The sequence below is a fragment of the Oryx dammah genome, unplaced genomic scaffold (genome assembly GCF_014754425.2).
Source record: "Oryx dammah isolate SB20612 unplaced genomic scaffold, SCBI_Odam_1.1 HiC_scaffold_18, whole genome shotgun sequence".
NCBI classification, from domain to species: domain Eukaryota; kingdom Metazoa; phylum Chordata; class Mammalia; order Artiodactyla; family Bovidae; genus Oryx; species Oryx dammah.
The window spans coordinates 1,137,715-1,152,386 of record NW_024070202.1 but is presented as its reverse complement, the minus strand read 5'-3'; positions in this window follow the sequence as shown (position 1 = coordinate 1,152,386).

Sequence of the window (14,672 nt, the reverse complement as noted above, 5' to 3'; positions counted from 1 at the left end):
AATCACAATGAGGTACCATCTTATGCTAGTCAGAATGGGTGCTATCAAAAAGTGTATAAGCAATAAATGCTGGAGAGGGTGTGGAGAAAAGCGAACCCTTACACTGTTGGTGGGAATGCAAACCAGCACAGCCACTATGGAGAACAGTGTGGATATTCCTTAAAAAAAAAAAAAAAAAAGGAAATAGAACTGCCATATGACCCAGCAATCCCACTGCTGGGCATACACACTAAGGAAACCAGAATTGAAAGACATACGTGTACCCCAATGTTCATCCCAGCACTGTTTACAATAGCCAGGACATAGAAGCAACCTAGATGTCCATCGGCAGACAAATGGATAAAAAAGGTGTAGTACATATACACAATGGAATATTACTCAGCCATTAAAAAGAATGCATTTGAATCAGTTCTAATGAGGTAGATGAAACTGGAGCCTATTATACAGAGCAAAGTAAGTCAGAAAGTAAAACACCAATACAGTATATTAATGCATATATATATATATATATATAATTTAGAAAGATTGTAATGATGACCCTATATGTGAGATAGCAAAAGAGACACACATGTAAACAACACTCTTTTGGACTCTGTGGGAGAAGGTGAGGGTGGGATGATTTGAGAGAACAGCATTGAAACATGTATATTATCATATGTAAAATAGAGCGCCAGTCCAGGTTTGATGCATGAGACAGGGTGCTCAGGGCTGGTGCACTGGGATGAACCTGAGGGATGGGATAGGAGGTGAGAGGAAGGGTCAGGATAGGGAACATATGTACACCCATGGCTGATTCATGTGAATGTATGGCAAAACCCACCACAATATTATAAAGCAGTTAGCTTCCAATTAAATAATTTTTTTTAAAAAAAGAACATGTACACCCATGGTGGATTCATGTCAATGTATGGCAAAACCAATACAGAATTGTAAAGTAAAATAAAAAATAAATTAATTATAAAAAAATAAAATAAATTAAAAAAAAAGAACCTTATAACCATTCTAAAGAATAGGCTTCTGAAATATTTTAACAGTACAAGCCCCCAGAACTTTGCAAATTCATCTACATTCCTTTCTTAATTAGGTTCACCATCATCACCATGTTGAAGAATGATTGGATATTTACAACAAAGGTTTGTTTTAAGGAAATCAACTGAGAATCGTATTATGTTTAGCTTAAATTGTATTATGCAGCTCCTACCACAGTACATGTCATTTGCTTTTCTTATTGTTCAACATTGTTTAATCAAAGATGAGGTAAACATTACTATTACATAAAGCCTACAAAGTAATCTTGTACAAAGCTTAAAAAGCTCTTTTAAAACATACCTTCATTGCATAAGTAAATTACAAAATATTGTATAATGTTAATCAATTAGTATAAATAAATTGAAATAATGTATAATTTTACTGTCAGCTGAGATATTTTAATGTTTTATTGAGTTATAGATGATTTACAATATTACAGTATTTGCAAGTATATAGCATAGTGATTCAAAATTTTTATAGAAAGAAGTCCATAACCTTATGGTTAATTAATCTACAGTAAAGAAGATAAGAATGTACAAGGGAGGAAAACAGTCTCTTCAATAAGTCATGCTAGGAAAACTGGACAACTATATGCTCAAGAATTAAATTAGAACATTTTCTCATACTATATATATATATTAAAAAAAGATACTCAAAATGAATTAAAGACCTAAATGTAAGATCCGAAACCATAAAATCCCTAGAAGATAACAAGCTGAACACTCTTTGACATAAATTATATCAATATTTTTAGGGGGATCTATCTCTTCAGGCAAAAGAAACAAAAACTAAAATAAACACCCTCTAATTAAACTTAAAAGCTTTTGCACAGTGAAGAATGTCATCAGCAAAACAGACAACACAGTGAATGGGAGAAGATATTTACAAATGATATGTCTGCTGCTGCTGCTGCTGCTAAGTCACTTCAGTCGTGTCCGATTCTGTGCAACCCCATAGATTGCAGCCCACCAGGCTCCCCAATCCCTGAGATTCTCCAGGCAAGAACACTGGAGTGGGTTGCCATTTCCTTCTCCAATGCATGAAAGTGAAAAGTGAAAAGTGAAAGTGAATTCGCTTAGTCGTGTCCGAATGATACGTCTACTAAGTGGTTAATATACAAAATATACAGAGAGCTCAAACAACTCAATATCAAAAATAAACAATCCATTTTAAAAGTAGGCATAAAACCTGAATAGACATTTTTCCAAAGAAGATAATCAGCTCATTCCTGTCAAAGTAACTGTCATCAAAAGTTTACCGTAAATCCTGGAGAGTGTGTGGAGGAAAAGGAATTCTCCTACACTGTTGGTGGGAATGTAAAGATATAGCCACCATGGAGAACAGTATGGAGGTTCCTCAGAGAGCAAATGAATCAGCAGTTCCACTCTTGCATATATAGCCAAAGAAAAGAAAAATTCTAACTCAAAAAAAATATGCACCCCAATGTTTGTGGCAGCAATATTTATAGAACTCATCATTAGATATAGCTATGCATATATAGATATGCAATTAGTTTAGCTTTGAAAATTATTTTTATGCTGAAAGCTTTTTGAATCTTGACAATTAAAAACAGATCTAAATCTACATGGTGAGGTATTACCAAAAAGTAGAGTGAGAGAGATGCAGAAATGTATACCTAGTTAGTAGTTACTGATTTTTAACACATAATTTGTAATCCCTAATTTTATTTTAAAAAATGTGTATATTATTACCATTTTCTCCATTTTGCAGAGCTTGTTACATATTATCCTCAAACATATTGCATATGCATTTTAATCATGAGAGAATTAAATTCCATCATACTAAATTCTAAAATGCATTACAGAAATGAAAAGTCACTATTAACTTTAAGCATCTGAAAAAAATCATTGTTAAGCCTTTAGAGATTTATTAATCCAGTAATATTCATTCAGTCTACTCATTTCAAATGAGTTAATATGTATATTCATTCTATTTTATATTATTATGTATTTGGATTGAAAAAAGTTATTAAAAGATATGTTCAACATGATAATACTTAAGAATACTCAAAAATATAAATTACATTCTGGGTACATACATGTATAGAGAATATATTGAAATAAATAAAAATTATAACTTTCAAGTAGAAGTTAACTAAGGAAAGGCAGAAATAAAGGTGCCCTGATGATACAGGGTCTTTGAACTTTGTAACATTTCTTGGATGAAATGGAGAGCAAGTTGAAGCAAGTATGATAAAATATGCTTTGTCTGGTTGACAAATGTACTGTTGCTTTTATTATTATTTTCTGGATGATTCTATTTTTATCCTTAAAATATATATTAAACATATATAAAAGAACCAGATGCTAATCACACTTAACAATTATGTGTTTTCTACTTGCTAATTCAACAATTTTCCTCCTTAAAATTCCATCCCTCCCTCCACTTTTATGCAATTTTATTTTTGATAACTTCTTTCTTTGTTGAATTTTTTTAAAAAAAATTTCTTGATTAGTAACAAAAATGTTTAAGTTGAGAAAAATCTTTCTCAGTACAGTTTTAGAAAACTCCATGTGTTTTGGCATAAAGTATTCTCACTATTATAAATATGTAGAAATATACTTAAACAAATACCTTACAACTTTTGGATCATTTAGTAAACACTGATTATTTCCTAATATTATTGTCCCAGATTCTTTATTATACCTTTATATATTTCACATTACTTAATACATTCCAAAGTATGCATTTTTAAAAAACCCAAAATAATAGAACCTAAAATCTGTTCCAAATGTGACAAATTCATGGAGAACTGTAGTGTAAATATTTAAGTTGTACAATTTTTGTAACCCTCACCATTTTTTACAATATTAAACATTTTATACAACATTAAAAAAAAAATCAGAGCACAAAAGTCAGTGGAATCCTGTAAACACACTAAAACTCACTCATTAAAAGAATGGTAAAATATAGGTGGGAATTTTTGTTGTTTAAAAATAAATCTCAATTTTGCTATCATATTCTTATTTCAGTCAGGTATCCTTCAGCACAATTGTTTCTAGACCACCATAAGTAGGCAAGATCACAGTTTTCCAAGTAAAACAGAAGACAGAAAATTAAATTTTATAGCATCTTCCAGTTTGTTGTTAGCTCTCTAAGAAGGCTCTTGAAGTGCTTCTTTTAGGTATTTGACTCTTACATTTTTAAATCATCCTGTAACTGTTAGCATATTCTCCACAATACCTCTCTCCCATGAAAACAATTTGAAAAACCTCACTGTCTGTGGGGTTCCCAGGTGGCACTAGTGGTAAAGAACTCACATGCCAAAGCAGGAGATATAAGAAATGCAGAGTCAGTCCCTGAGTCAGGAAGATCCCCTGGAGGAGGACGTGGCAACCTACTCCAGTATTCTTTCCTGGAGAATCCCACAGACAATGGAGCCTGACAGGCTATGGAAAGAGTTAGATACAACTGAAGCAACCTAGCACATACTAACCAAATTTGTTAATAAGCAAACAAATTTCATATAACTTACTTTGAACCCACTGAAAGGAAAATACGTCTAAAAATTGAAGAGATGAGTCAAAATGAATTATACAGTTTATTGTATAAATTCATCAATAATAGTATACTATCAATAATATTTAATTTTCTGAATCAAAAGAATATACACTTTAGATATTTTCAACAAAGAGATACCTAAAATAGTTGACTCCACATGTGGACTACAGTCTATTTGGGGTTTCCTATAGTCTTAGCTTTCTATTCACTGCTCAATTCCATTCATTCTGCAAACAATGTTGAGAGTCTGCTGTAGCCATCGAGCTAGGTGCAGTGAATTCAGTGTTTAATAAGAGACATGTGGTTGATGCCTGCTTGCGTCTTATAGTCTAGTATGAAAGAAAAGTATTAGATCTGTGTGCTAAGTCACTTTAGTTGTGCCCAACTCTTTGTGATGCTGTGAACCATAGCCCAATAGGATCCTATGTCCATGGGATTCTCCAGGCAAAAACACTGGAGTGGATTGCCATTTCCTCCTCCAGGGAACCTTCCCAACCAAAGGACCAAGACTGCATCCCTTACATCTCCTGCATTGGCCGGGGAGTTCTTTATCACTAGTGCCACCTAGGAAGTATGAAGAAAAACATTAGATCTACTAAATGAATAATTGCTTTTCTGACATTGCAATAGACTCTGGAAATACATGGGGCACAGTGTTTATAACAAGAGATATAAATTGGGCCACACAAATCAGCCCCAAGTGTCAGTAAAGAAAGCAATCATACAATTATGGGACAGTTATATCTTATCAGATTTATCTGCAAACAAATTGAATAAACAGAAAACTAGCAGAAATATTGGGACATCTATAAGGGAAATTTGGGATGTCTATAAAAAACACTATGGCGATATCCCCAAAATTCCAACTCATAAAAGAATATAGAGCTTAAGATATATAACAAGGGAAATGAACAATTTTTATGTTACACTCTGTACAATTTAAATGACAAAGAAAATGGGTGAAACATAAAAAACTAGAGCATAAGACAATATAGCCTGAGATGAAAACAAGAGTAGCCTATGAAAACATTGAAGATCAAACCAGAATTGAAGATCTCACTAGGAACTGAGGACAGCCTATGAGGCATTTTGGAAAACTGAGTTAGTAATTCCAAGTGGATCTTAAGCTATTCAAGATGCAGCAGAAAAATCAGAAAAGAATATAATGAAAGAAGAGATAATAGACAGGGAAGACAGAAAGAGAGTGATAAACTGTGTAAAAGGAACAAATCAAGTGGGTCTGAATTAATAATCAAAGTTAAAAATGAAAATTTAGTTGAAAAATGATGTAGGGTAAAATGGCCCATCAAATTCAATATAATAAAATAATTTTAAAAAAAAAGAAAATTACTAGTGGTTAAATTCATTTTTGTGTCTGTCAATAATTCTCTAAATTTTGGCAATGGATATATAATTTTTAAAAGTAACATATTTTCATGTATTTTTAAACATTTTATTTTAGAACAGATTTAGATTTACAGAAAGATTGAAAGAGTATTCAGAGAATTCCTTTCTTGTACACTCCACACTCAGTTTCCCCATTTATTAGCATCTTACATTGTATGGTATATTTATTACAAACAATAAACAAGTGGGGATAAATTATTATTACATAAAGTTGGTAATTTATTCACATTTCCTTAATTTTTACCCAATGTTCCTGTTCCAGGATTCCATTCAATTTGTCAAAATACATTTAGCCATCATTTATCCTTAGGTTCCTCTTGACTGTGACAATTTATAGGCTTTATTTTCCATAGTTTTGACAATTATGGAGAGTGCTGGCCAGTTGTTATGTAAAATAGCCTTCAACTAACATTTATCTGATGACTTTTTTTTTTTTTTAATAATTAGACTTTGGTTATGGGTTTTGGGGAGGTAGACTTCAAAGGTTAAATACCATTTCATTACTCCACACCAAGGATCTATATCAGTATGTGTGCTCAGTCACTCATTTTATCTGACTCTTTGTGACCTCATGTAGCCCATCAGGCTCCTCTGTCCATGGAATTTTCCAGGCAAAAATTCTGGAGCCAGTTGCCATTTCCTACTCCAAGTGATCTTCCTGACTGAAGAGTCAAACCCAGGTCTCTTGCACCTCTTGCACTGTTGGCATAAAAATTCTGCCATCTGAGAAGTATAGGTTCACATATATTTATTGTATGCTTTGGGTTATAGTAAATACTACTTCACTTACTTTTTGTGCAAATTGTCCCAGCCTTGACACAGAATTCTTTGTTGGCCCTTCAGTCTCTTTGCTTTGTCCCCGTCACTGTGCATTATTGTATTGAGCACCTGCTTACTCTCTGGTACCACACAAATTTCCTGGTAAGCTTTGTGCAATTCCTGTCACTGTCCTAGAGTGAGTCATTTCTTCAAGAGTTTCTTGTTATGATTATTGGGAAAGGGTGTTAGGAAACAAATTCTTATGCCAATAAAATGGACAGCTTGGAAGAAATGGACAAATACTTAGAAAAGTACAACTTTCCAAAACTGAACCAGGAAGAAATGGAAAATCTTAACAGACCCATCACAAGCACGGAAATTGAAACTGTAATCAGAAATCTTCCAGAAAACAAGAGCCCAGAACCAGATGGCTTCACAGTTGAATTCTACCAAAAATTTCGAGAAGAGCTAACACCTATCCTACTCAAACTCTTCCAGAAAATTGCAGAGGAAGGTAAACATCCAAACTCATTCTATGAGGCCACCATCACCCTAATACCAAAACCTGACAAAGATGCCACAAAAAAAGAAAACTACAGGCCACTATCACTGATGAACATAGATGCAAAAATCCTTAACAAAATTCTAGCAAACAAAATACAACAACATATTAAAAAGATCATACATTATGACCAAGTGTGCCTTATCCCAGGGATGCAAGGATTCTGCAATATCCATAAATCAATCAATGTAATACACCACATTAACAAATTGAAAAATAAAAACCATATGATTATCTCAATAGATGAAAACTTGAAAGCATTTCCCCTAAAGTCAGGAAAAAGACAAGTGTACACACTCTCACCACTACTATTCAATATAGTTTTGGAAGTTTTGGCCACAGTAATCAGAGCAGAAAAAGAAATAAAAAATAATCCAGATTGGAAAAGAAGTAAAACTCTAACTCTTTGCAGATGACATGATCCTCTACATAGAAAACCCTAAATACTCCACCAGAAAATTATTAGAACTAATCAATGAATATAGTAAAGTTGCATATATAAAATTAAAACACAGAAATCCCTTGCATTCCTATACTCTAACAATGAGAAAACAGAAAGAGAAATTAAGGAAACAATTCCATTCACCATTACAACGAAAAGAATAAAATACTTAGGAATATATCTACTTAAAGAAATAAAAGAACTATATATAGAAAACTATAAAAAAAAAACTAGTGAAAGAAATCAAAGAGACACAAATAGATGGAGAAATATATCATGTTAATCGATTGGAAGAATTAATATAGTAAAAATGAGTATACTACCCAAAGCAATCTATAGATTCAATGCAACCCCTATCATGCTATCAACAGTATTTTTCACAGAACTAGATCAAATAATTTCACAATTTGTATGGAAATACAAAAAAAAAAAAAAAAAAAAAACTCAAATAGCCAAAGCAATCTTGAGAAAGAAGAATGGAACTGGAGGAATCAAACTGCCTGACTTCAAAGTCACAGTCATCAAGACAGCATGGTACTGGTACAAAGACAGAAATATAGATCAATGGAACAAAATAGAAAGCCCAGAGATAAATCCACACACCTATGGACACCTTATCTTTGACAAAGGAGGCAAGAATATAAAATGGAGAAATGGCAATCTCTTTAACAAGCGGTGCTGGGAAAACTGGTCAACCACTTGTAAAAAAATGAAACTAGAACATTTTCTAACACCATACACAAACATAAACTTAAAATTGATTAAAGATCTAAATGTAAGACCAGAAATTATTAAACTTCTAGAGGAAAACATAGGCAAAATACTCTCTGACATAAATCACAGCAGGATCCTCTATGACTCACCTCCCAGAATTTTGGAAATAAAAGGAAAAATAAACAAATGAGACCTAATTAAATTAAAAGCTTCTGCACAACAAAGGAAACTATAAGTAAGGTGAAAAGACAACTTTGAGAATGGGAGAAAATAATAGTAAATGAAGCAACTGACAAAGAATTAATCTCAAAAATGTACAAGCAACTCCTGCAGCTCAATTCCAGAAGAATAAGCTACCCAATTAAAAAAAAAAAAAAAAAAGGGCCAAAGAACTAAACAAACATTTCTCCAAAGAAGACATACAGATGGCTAACAAACACATGAAAAGATGCTCAACATCACTTATTATCAGAGAAATGCAAATAAAAACCACAATGAGGTACCATTTCACAGCAGTTAGAATGGCTGCTATCCAAAAGTCTACAAGCAATAAATGCTGGAGAGGGTGTGGAGAAAAGCGAACCCTCTTACACTGTTGGTGGGAATGCAAACTACTACAGCTACTATGGAGAACAATGTGGAGATTCCTTAAAAAACCGGAAATAGAACTGCCATATGACCCAGCAATCCCACTGCTGGGCATACACATTGAGGAAACCAGAATTGAAAGAGAAACGTGTACCCCAATGTTCATCACAGCACTGTTTTTAATAGCCAGGACATGGAAGCAACCTAGATGTCCATCAGCAGATGAATGGATAGGAAAGCTGTGGTACATATGCACAATGGAGTATTACTCAGCCATTAAAAAGAATACATTTGAATCAGTTCTAATGAGGTGGATGAAACTGGAGCCTATTATACAGAGTGAAGTAAGCCAGAAAGTAAAACACCAATAGAGTATACTAATGCATATGAAAAATGGTAATGATAACCCTGTATGTGAGACAGCAAAAGAGACACAGATGTATAGAACAGTCTTTTGGACTCTGTGGGAGAGGGCGAGGGTGGGAAGATTTGGGAGAATGGCATTGATACATGTATACTATCATATGTGAAACGGATCGCCAGTCCAGGTTCGATACATGATACAGGGTGATTGGGGCTGGTGCACTGGGATGACCCAGAGGTATGGGATGGGGAGGGAGGTAGGAGGGGGTTTCAAAATGAGGAACACGTGTACACTCATGGTGGATTCATGTCAATATATGGCAAAACCAATACAATATTGTAAAACATTAGCCTCCAAAAAATAGATAAATAAAAAAATTTTAAATAAAGAAAAAACAAGTTCTTAGAAAAAGTGTGCTCATTGCTAGTGCACCTGGGCCTTCTCAGATGATGAAAATGGAAATATAAATGAGTATGCACTAACCATGTATATACACACATATATATCTTTGGGTAATCAACTGCATCTTAATTATGTTACTCATCAGTCAGTTCAGCTCAGTCACTGTGTCACTGAGACACGCCCTGTCCATCACCAACTCCCGGAGTTCACTCAGACTCACGTCCATCGAGTCCGTGATGCCATCCAGCCATCTCATCCTCTGTCGTCTCCTTCTCCACCTTCCCCCAATCCCTCCCAGCATCAGAGTCTTTTCCAATGAGTCAACTTTTCACAGGGGTGGCCAAAGTACTGGAGTTTCAGCTTTAGCATCATTCCTTCCAAAGAAATCCCAGGACTGATCTCGTTCAGAATGGACTGGTTGGATCTCCTTGCAGTCCAAGGGACTCTCAAGAGTTTTCTCCAACACCACAGTTCAAAAGCATCAATTCTGTTGTGCTCAGCTTTCTTCACAGTCCAACTCTCACATCCATACATGACCACAGGAAAAACCATAGCCTTGACTAGATGGACCTTAGTCAGCAATGTCTCTGCTTTTCAATATGCTATCTACGTCGGTCATATTTTTTATTCCAAGAGGTAAGCGTCTTTTAATTTCATGATTGCAATCACCATCTGCAGTGATTTTGGAGCCCCAAAACATAAAGTCTGACACTGTTTCCCCTTCTATTTCCCATGAAGTGATGGGACCGGATGCCATGATCTTCGTTTTCTGAATGTTGAGCTTTAAGCCAACTTTTTCGCTCTCCTCTTTCACTCTCATCAAGAGGCTTTTTAGTTCCCCTTCACTTTTTGTCATAAGGGTGGTGTCATCTGCATATCTGAGATTATTGATAATTCTCCCAGCAATCTTGATTCCAGCTTGTGTTTCTTCCAGTCTAGCATTTCTCATGATGTACTCTGCATATAAGTTAAATAAGCAGGGTGACAATATACAGCCTTGACGTACTCCTTTTCCCATTTGGAACCAGTCTGTTGTTCCACGTCCAGTTCTAACTGTTGCTTCCTGACCTGCATACAGATTTCTCAAGAGGCAGGTCAGGTGGTCTGGTATTCCCATCTCTCTCAGAAATTTCCACAGTTTATTGTGATCCACACAGTCAAAGGCTTTGGCATAGTCAATAAAGCAGAAATAGATGTTTTTCTGGAACTCTCTTGCTTTTTCCATGATCCAGCAGATGTTGGCAATTTGATCTCTGGTTCTTCTGCCTTTTCTAAAACCAGCTTGATGTCTCCAACTCTAACCCATGACCACATGGGTCTTCATGGTTTTTCTAGCCTCCTCTTGTTGCTTGTCTGAAACTTCCCATTCCAACAGTGAAAGATTGGCTTCCAGTCACCTACAACCTGTTCACAATAATTTCAGTGTAATATGCACTGGAAATGTTATGAAATGTTAATTCATGCCCTCAGGAAAAACAACTCTGTCAGCTGGAACACAGTGCTTGAGATAATTTCCTCTCCCCTTTAGACTTTTCTATTGACTCTACTCAATTCCAAAGTTACTGAGTTCAACACCTTTCCCTCACTACGTTCAGCAACTATGTTTCACACAAATGTGATAGTTAGACCCCTTTGTTATCTTCTGCATTTTATCTTGGAATCTGAAAACTTCAACTGAGGCTTTAAATGTGCATATGCTAAAGCTTATAATACAAATTATAGTACAAAGGCTCATATTTTGTACTATAAATTTCTATGAGTTCAGAAAAAAAATAATATTTTATATCCACCACTACAGTATCATACAATATATTTGAAAGTGAATGTGAAGTCACTCAGACATATCCAACTCTTTATGGCCCCATGGACAGTAGCCTACCAGTCTCCTCTGTCCATGGGATTTTACCGGCAATAGTATTGGAGTGGATTGCAATTTCTTTCTCTGGGGGATCTTCCCAACCCAGGGATCGAACCTGGGTCTCCCGCATTGTAGGCAGACGCTTTACTGTCTGAGCCACCAAGGAAGTCACAATATAGTTACATTACCCTGACAGAATGTGTTCCACTGGAGAAGGGAATGGCAAGCCACTTCAGTATTCTTGCCTTGAGAATCCCATGAACAGTATGGAAAGGCAATATGATGGGATACCAAAAGAGGAACTCCCCAGGTCATTAGGTGCCCAATATGCTACTGGAGATCAGTGGAGAAATAACTCCAGAAAGAATGAAGGGATGGAATCAAAGCAAAAACAATACCCAGCTGTAGATGTGACTGGTGATAGAAGCAAGATAAGATGATGTAAAGAGCAATATTGCATAGGAATCTGAAATGTCAGGTCCATGAATCAAGGCAAATTAGAAGTGGTCAAAGAAGAGATAGCAAGGGTGAACATCGACATTCTAGGAATCAGTGAATTAAAATGGACTGGAATGGGTGAATTTACCTCAGATGACTATTATATCTACTACTGCGGGCAGGAATCCCTCAGAAGCAATGGAATAGCCATCATGGTCAACAAAAGAGTCTGAAATGCAGTACTTGGATGCAATCTCAAAAATGACAGAATGATCTCTGTTTGTCTCCAAGGCAAACCATTCAATATCACAGTTATCCAAGTCTATGCCCCAACCAATAATGCTGAAAAAAATGAAGTTGAAAGGTTTTATGAAGACCTACAAGATCTTTTAGAAGTAACACCGAAAAAAAGATGTCCTTTTCATTATAGGGGATTGGAATGCAAAAGTAGGAAGTCAAGAAACACCTGGAGTAACAGACAAATTTGGCCTTGGAATGCAGAATGAAGCAGGGCAAAGACTAATAGAGTTTTGCCAAGAAAATGCACTGGTCATGGAAAACACCCTCTTCCAACAACACAAGAGAAGACTCTACACACGGATATCACCAGATGGTCAACACTGAAATCAGATTGATTCTGTTCTTTGCAGTCAAAGATGGAGAAGCTGTATACAGTCAACAAAAACAAAACCAGAAGCTGACTGTGGCTCAGATCATGAACTCCTTATGGCCAAATTCAGACTTAAATTGAAGAAAGTAGGGAAAACCACTAGACCATTCAGGTATGATCTAAATCAAATCCCTTATGATTATACAGTGGAAGTGAGAAATAGATTTAAGGCTCTAGATCTGATAGATAGAGTGTCTGATGAATTATGGAATGAGGTTCATGACATTGTACAGTAGACAGGGATCAAGCCCATCCCCATGGAAAAGAAATGCAAAAAAGCAAAATGGCTGTCTGGGGAGGCCTTACAAATAGCTGTGAAAAGAAGAGAAGCAAAAAGCAAAGGGGAAAAGGAAAGATATAAGTATCTGAATGCAGAGTTCCAAAGAATAGCAAGAAGAGAAAAGAATGCCTTCTTCAGCGATCAGTGCAAAGAAATAGCGGAAAACAACAGAATGGGAAAGAATAGAGAGCTCTTGAGGAAAATTAGAGATACCAAAGGAACATTTCATGCAAAGATGGGCTCGATAAAGGACAGAAATGGTCTGGACAAAAAAGAAGCAGAAGATATTAAGAAGAAGTGGCAAGAATACATGGAAGAACTGCACAAAAAGGATCTTCACGACCAAGATAATCATGATGATGTGATCACTAATCTAGAGCCAGACATCTTGGAATGTGAAGTCAAGTGCACCTTAGAAAGCATCACTACGAACAAAGCTAGTGGAGGTGATGGAATTCCAGCTGAGCTGTTTCAAATCCTGAAAGATGATGCTGTGAAAGTGCTGCACTCAATATGGCAGCAAATTTGGAAAACTCAGCAGTGGCCGCAGGACTGGAAAAGGTCAGTTTTCATTCCAATTCCAAAGAAAGGCAATGCCTAAGAATGCTCAAACTACCGCACAATTGCACTCATCTCACATGCTAGTAAACTAATGCTCAAAATTCTTCAAGTCAGGCTTCATCAGTACATGAACCGCGAACTCCCTGATGTTCCAGCTGGTTTTAGAAAAGGCAGAGGAACCAGAGATCAAATTGTCAACATCCACTGGATCATGGAAAAAGCAAGAGAATTCCAGAAAAACATCTATTTCTGCTTTATTGACTATCTCAAAGCTTTTGACTGTGGATCACAATAAACTGTGGAAAATTCTGAGAGAGATGGGAATACCAGACCACCTGACCTGCCTCCTGAGAAATCTGTATGCAGGCCAGGAAGCAACAGTTAGAACTGGACATGGAACAACAGACTGGTTCCAAACAGGAAAAGGAGTACGTCAAGGCTGTATATTGTCACCCTGCTTATTTAATTTATATGCAGAGTACATAATGAGAAACGCTAGACTGGAAGAAAGAGAAGCTGGAATCAAGATTGCTGGGAGAAATATCAATAATCTCAGATATGCAGATAATACCACCCTTATAGCACAAAGTAAAGAGGAGCTAAAAAGCCTCTTGACGAAAGTGAAAGAGGAGAGTGAAAAAGTTGGCTTAAAGCTCAACATTCAGAAAACGAAGATCATGGCATCTGGTCCCATCACTTCATGGGATATGGATGGGGAAACAGTGGAAACAGTGTCAGACTTTATTTTTTGGGGGGCTCCAAAATCCCTGCAGATGGTGACTGCAGCCATGAAATTAAAAGATGCTTACTCCTTGGAAGAAAAGTTATGACCAACCTAGATAGTATATGCAAAAGCAGAGAGATTACTTTGCCGACTAAGGTCCATCTAGTCAAGGCTATGGTTTTTCCTGTGGTCATGTACGGATGTGAGAGTTGGACCGTGAAGAAGGCTGAGCACTGAATAATTGATGTGTTTGAACTGTGGTGTTGGAGAAGACTCTTGAGAGTCCCTTGGACTGCAAGGAGATCCAACCAGTCCATTCTGAAGGAGATCAGCCCTGGGATTTCTTTGGAAG